General features: G+C 38.2%; 1 pseudogene; it reads right to left on the bottom strand.

Moving 5' to 3' along the window:
- Positions 1 to 2920: 2920 nt before the first annotated feature.
- On the bottom strand, positions 2921 to 5403 carry LOC114716690 (probable N-succinyldiaminopimelate aminotransferase DapC; annotated as a pseudogene).
- Positions 5404 to 6131: the final 728 nt, after the last annotated feature.

The following is a 6131-nucleotide window of genomic DNA, read 5'->3' as shown; positions in this document are numbered from 1 at the left end:
TGAGTATAAATATAAGTTATCTATTTATTTTATCTCTCATATTTATAATTTATTATGTAAAATTTTCCTGTTATTTTTTTATTCAATGGTAATTATGAGTAAAAAAAGTTTTAAGAAAACCTGTTAATATTTATTACAAATAACTAGATAATTAATGCAGGCCAATTCACTCGTATCCAGACACAAGGAATAGAGTATTATGTTTGTCACCATCTCACATGTTTTGCCTCTTTCGTTTGCTTGTTGAAAACATAAAGAAGCTCTATTTCCAATGTTCTTGATAATTTAAGTTTCATCTGCTCAAAAAAAAAAAATTCAAAATTTGCAGCAACAGAGAGAATGAGCAGATTTTCTTCCTTGGCCGGACTTCGCCCTTTTTTGGCATCTGTGATATCACCCCCCCCCCCCCTCTTACTTCTTGTTCCCAGTACACCAGAGAAAATGAGAAAGTGATCATAGGTTGACTACAAACCCAGAGAAGGAAAAAGATGAGAGGAAGTTAATAGAAAAGGTGAAGGATACACTGAACATGAAAGCATGATTAGGTTTGATGTGTGTTGATGCCTTTACCGCCGTTTGTTCACATTTGTAGGCTCCCACATCACTTCTTTTTTTTTTGTGTGTTTATTTTATGTTATCACTTAATCTGCCATTTTAATCAGCCCACGTCACGCTTATCACCTGCGCTTCTCACTCCCCTCAAAATAAATGGTAATTTATTACTACTGTCGTCTCAACTTAATTTCTTTCTTCCAAGGCCTGCCTTAATGTACATCCATGAGTTGTTTTCAAAGCAGAAAATATTAAAATCTTCAGCATGCTTTCATTTACATTGTCAAGGTTTGAATTTTGTTGGATATGTACGTAGTAGTATTTTCCACCACGTCACCGGATTAAAAAAACCGGGGGGCGGGAGCCATGAGCTTCAACTGTGACGACTCACTTGACTTTGTTTCTATGCTAATCACCTTTTTCTCGTTAGGCCGACTTCAACTAAAATAGCTGATCCTGTTTATCCTCTCTTTTTCATTGCATTTACAATTACACAGAGAGAGAGGCCATAAAATTTACAAGTCATAAATAACGTGGCTTATTTTTTAACCATTGGCGTGCACAAATTCTCACTGCTAGTTTTATGGTTCAAGCTGTACTAATTGGTAACACTTCATTGATGCTTTACTATTACTGCTCCAAAAGCGATGCTCTGCTTTTGCTTTGCTGCTTGATTACTAGCCACAACAAGAAAAGCTTCATGCACTTTCAATCCATCAAATTATTAAAGAGAAAATTTCCTTTATTATCCGCTGCTTATTTGAATTTTGACGTTATATATAAAATAATTGAGTATAAATATGCATAAACTGCAAGTGGGCTTCACATCCGCATTAGGAAATTTGTTTAGTTTTAATTTCAAGTGAAATGATTTTCATGCAATTCTCTCTCCGTCTCCCTTATCCACTCGGGGATTTTCTCCCTTATAAGTGATCTGTAAATTCCAACAATAATCACTTCCTGCACCAAAAGATTATCAGTATTTTCACAATTACAAAGATACCACATCCTCAAGGAGTCTAAAAAAATATGATTAATTGGATGAAATATTGCCTAATACCGATCAGTTTTTGAAAACTACAGATCAAATTGAGTCAAATCGTATGCTTAGACATCCCTAATTATTAAAAATACATTATTATTTATTGCCATCTCTGTTAAAGTATTCCCTCACCTCTCTGTCAACCGTACAAAGCCAATACAAATAATTCATTAAAGTAAAACCATATCATCACTTTTTTTTTTTTAACGAGAGAAAACCGTATCATCACTTACCTCATAGATACTCCGGTTCAAAAATATAAACTGAGGGACTTGATTTCTTTATAAGATAACATTTATTTTTGTGTAAATATTTAATAATTTTTTTTAATTTTATTCTTATATATTCTCTTTCTTTTTTAATTTATTTATTGTGTCTTTTATTTATTCTCTTCATTAACAAATGCATATTTGGAGGGAAAAATACATACCTTATATATTTATTGTTTGAAACTGATTTTAGGTAATTTCTTGATAAATATAAATTGATAAAGTTTATTTTATATTTTGAAATGGAAGGAGCATCATAATTCATAGCAGTTAAATACCAAATAATATTTATTAACAGTTCAGGGGAATGGATGATTTTGATTTGGAAGAAAAAAGGGGAAGCGTTAAGGACAAGGAAGATGTGGGCGAGGCAGGGATAGGCCGGAAATGGGCATGCCTCATGATGAGATATGGATATGTGGGCCTGAGATGGCCTTTTCATTTAATAGCATCATGGAAAATCCATGATATCATTCTTTCACCAATGGTCAACGCACCAAGAAACATCGCAGTTGATTGGGTTTGAATCTTGATGATCTTTAGCCCTGTGCGGCTAATGGCTCACAATCACAGGGATGGCTATTTGGGGACTCCATTGGCATTCGCGTCTAAGCTCAGCCGCTGCTGAACGTTTTAAAAACCTCGGCAATTACATAAAACGGCAAAATTTATTCATGGCAACATCTTATTGCTGCAATTATAACTCAGATAAGACATACCCCCTACTGCGCATTTCTTTACATCATCCTCGCCACGAACCCAAAACAGAACAAGAAATTAATGTGACGGAGAGGCAGATCATGCCATGTCAACTCATCTTTCCATTTGCTTCTGGCCAGTTTTTTCTTTCCTTTTCAGTTTTTTCTTAACTGAAAAGAGTCGGTGATTTCTCCGCAGGAGTTCATGATCCCGGTTATTATTGATTATTGTACATGTCCTTCCTACCCTTCATTTGTCACAAGCAAGTAGCCACAATAACATTGGAATTTTACAAAAAGCCCTTGATAACAAATAATGACTAGACTAATGAGCATCTGCTGGTTCTCACTTCAGCACACAGAAGTTACTACTATCCTACAATGAAAGCTCCCAGTGGAGAAAAATGCCTCTCATACGTTATTTCCGTGCTGTAACATATATAGTGCATCCCGTGGCTTATTAGGGTTCAACCATCTCAAACCTTTTATCCGGATCATTTTCTTTTCAGTCTTCCTTTCATCCTTTCAACTGCAGCCCTTAGAGTTTCCTCATCCTTGCAGAAAGTAAATATGACTAGATTCTTTCCCTCTTCCGGATTCAAGTAAAATACACTGGTAGGAATTGCCACCACTCCCACCTCCTTAATTAGATATTCACAGAATTCAACATCATTTTCCAGTCCAAAAGGTGTGTGATCCACCACAACAAAGTAAGTTCCACTGGACGGGAACACTTTAAAACCAACAGCCTTCAATCCATCCACCAAAATCTCCCTCTTTGCCATATAATCCCTCTTGAGATCCGCAAAGTAAGAATCTGGCGCTCTGAGAGCTGCTGCAGTTGCCCACTGCATGGGAGCGCAGGTGGCAAAAGTGAGGAAAGAGTGTGCCTGTCGCAGACCCCATGTCAAGTGAGGGGTGCTATTGCCCATCCAACCTTCCACCCCGTTAACGAGAACGTCTTTCCCAGAGAATTCATTGTTACTGTCCTGTCAAACATTCCAGGAAGAGAAGCTATAGAAACGTGATCCATATCAAAAGACAACTTATCATAAACTTCATCAGCAAAAGCCAGAACATCATTTTCAATGCATAGAGATGCTATAGCATCAAGCTCCTCTCGCGTGAACATCTTTCCAGTTGGGTTGTGAGGTGTATTTATGAGAATGGCACGGGTACCATTTGAGATGGTAGACTTCAGTTCTTCAAAGGGGACAGCAAAGTCTGGAGGGCGCAAAGTGATGCATTTTATTTTAGCACCAGCCATGGAAAGAGTGGCCTCATAAGAATCATAAAAAGGAGAGCAAATAGGACAACCTCATCACCAGGATTTATTAATCCCAACACGGTCGCAGCAATTGCTTCTGTGCATCCAGTGGTAACGGTAACTTCTCTTTCAGGGTTCACCGTAAGCCCAGCATCTTTCTTAAATCTATCTGCAATGGCCGAGTTCAGGTCAGGAACTCCAGGACCCCGGGCGTACTGATTTTTCCCATCCCTTATGGCCTGAATTGCAGCTTCCTTTACAAACTCCGGACCATCAAAGTTGGGAAATCCCTGACCAAGGTTTATGGCCCCATGTTTGTTGGCAAGCATACTCATTTGGGAGAAGATTGTCGTTTTGAACTTCTCTAAGCGCTTTGCAACCTACATAAGTGATAACGTAAGCAATGACAAACATAAACAAGTTCAGGCAATTAAGGGAGGAAAAAAAACTACACATGGCAAGTGTGAAGTTTGTTTTGTTTCTTATTTGCCCATTAACATAAGATACACAGTAAAACCTAGCACTCAAAACCCTCCACTTCCTACCAGGCAATAATTGGTCCCAGGCCTAGTATCAGTTGCAAATACGCCATCAACTAAACCAGCTGGCATCTTCAATCACTTGTTTTGATATTGGAAATACTATGCCATTCACCAAGCAACTAACTGATACAGAAGCAAAGAAATTGCACCAAAACGGCAACTAAAACAGGGGAAACATATAGGAATTGAATGTTTAACGTGTGAAAAGACACTGCGTCATGATACAATTATGAAGAGATAACTAATTAGGATGATCCCATGGGCTCAATAAAACATAAATAAGTTCAGACATCTCATCTGGCAATAAACATCGAAATCTTAGGCCAATTGCATTGAACAAAATAATGAATCCAAAAATTCCAAGGTAGACTCATCAGCATTTAGAAATGCATGAACAAATAGCTCAGAAGCATGAATGGAACAAAGCGAAAAAAATCCAGGGCATGTTGACTGTGGCACCAATATGAGAAATACATGGAAGCAACGAGTTGCTGATATCTTCGTGGGTATATAAAAGCAAGCGATGAAGCGAAAAGAGATGACAAATCATAACGCAATAAGGACTTTAGATTGCCCAACAATTATTGAGCCCTCTTCGCAGATGTATTTTCTCAGAACAAAGCAAACAGAAGATTGACCGTGAGACATGAGCTGATGGATGGATCGATGCTTTCACACACATGGGGTATGTGTGGTTAAATTAAGTCCAAATGTTCAAAGATGACTTTTCAGCTTGAAACATCACTACTGTGCGGAAAGCGACAATAAAGAACTGGAGGCTAAGAGCTTGAACCAGCAAAATACTGGTAACGCCAAAAATGAAATTGAAAACATTTCAGGGACAAGAAAAACAAAATTAAACTGATATAAGTCCCGACTTGATCATAAATTGAAGATTGAAAATAGTCAGTAAATTAATGAAAGAACAATCGGGCCTCACCTGCAAAGGCTGCTGGGTCTTCTGAAAGGTGTCATTGTGATTGGGAACGAGCTCTTTGCCGGTGGACATGGCCGAAAGAAAAGACGGGAAATTCCACGTCGTGGTGGAGGCGGAGGAAGCGATCCCCTCTGAAAATGGTCAGTGCATATTCTGGCAAAGTGGAAGTCTTAAATACTGGGCACAAAGAAGGGGCGGTGGGGAAAGGAGGCCTTTTTACTCGTCGAGAAAAATGTCCAGATACGCTGGAACTGCATATATCACATTTATTGTGTATTTCGCGGAATGACCCGAAGAAGGTGAATCATGAACGACGGAAAGATTCCAAGGTAGTAATAGGCGGATGAAAATTGTTTTACGCATGCAGCTGCGAGATTCATGCCACATTCAATTAATCATTTTTTGGGGAAAGAATGCGCTTGTCGGGTCCGTTAGTGGAAGAACATATTCCCCAATAACTTCGAAAACCCAACCATTACGGGGCACGTATTTACGAACAATGTTCTGAAAGGGGTTGGTTCTGGCCCAACTCACAACAATGGGCCCATTTGCTTTGTCTCATAAGTCTTCCCCTCTTCCAATCTGTCTTGTATCCCGTCGACCGTCGTCCGGCTTTGGTTTTTTTTTTCTTGGGAAAAAAAAATTGAGTTCAACGTTGAAGTTCATATTCAATATTTGAATTAATTATTATATAATAACAAATTATCTCAACCTCTTTAAGATGATAATGAATCAACAGAACAATTACAAATAATAAGTAACCTGATTATTAAATGAATTGGCGACTTAGTTTTGGTCTATGTAATATATCACGCCCCAACATG

Source organism: Neltuma alba, unplaced genomic scaffold (assembly GCF_004799145.2).
Source record: "Neltuma alba isolate B1F8T4 unplaced genomic scaffold, ASM479914v2 tig00011685_pilon, whole genome shotgun sequence".
In the NCBI taxonomy this organism is placed as follows: Eukaryota; Viridiplantae; Streptophyta; class Magnoliopsida; order Fabales; family Fabaceae; genus Neltuma; species Neltuma alba.
The sequence above is the reverse complement of the archived record's forward strand: the minus strand, read 5'-3'. Positions and strand labels throughout refer to the sequence as shown.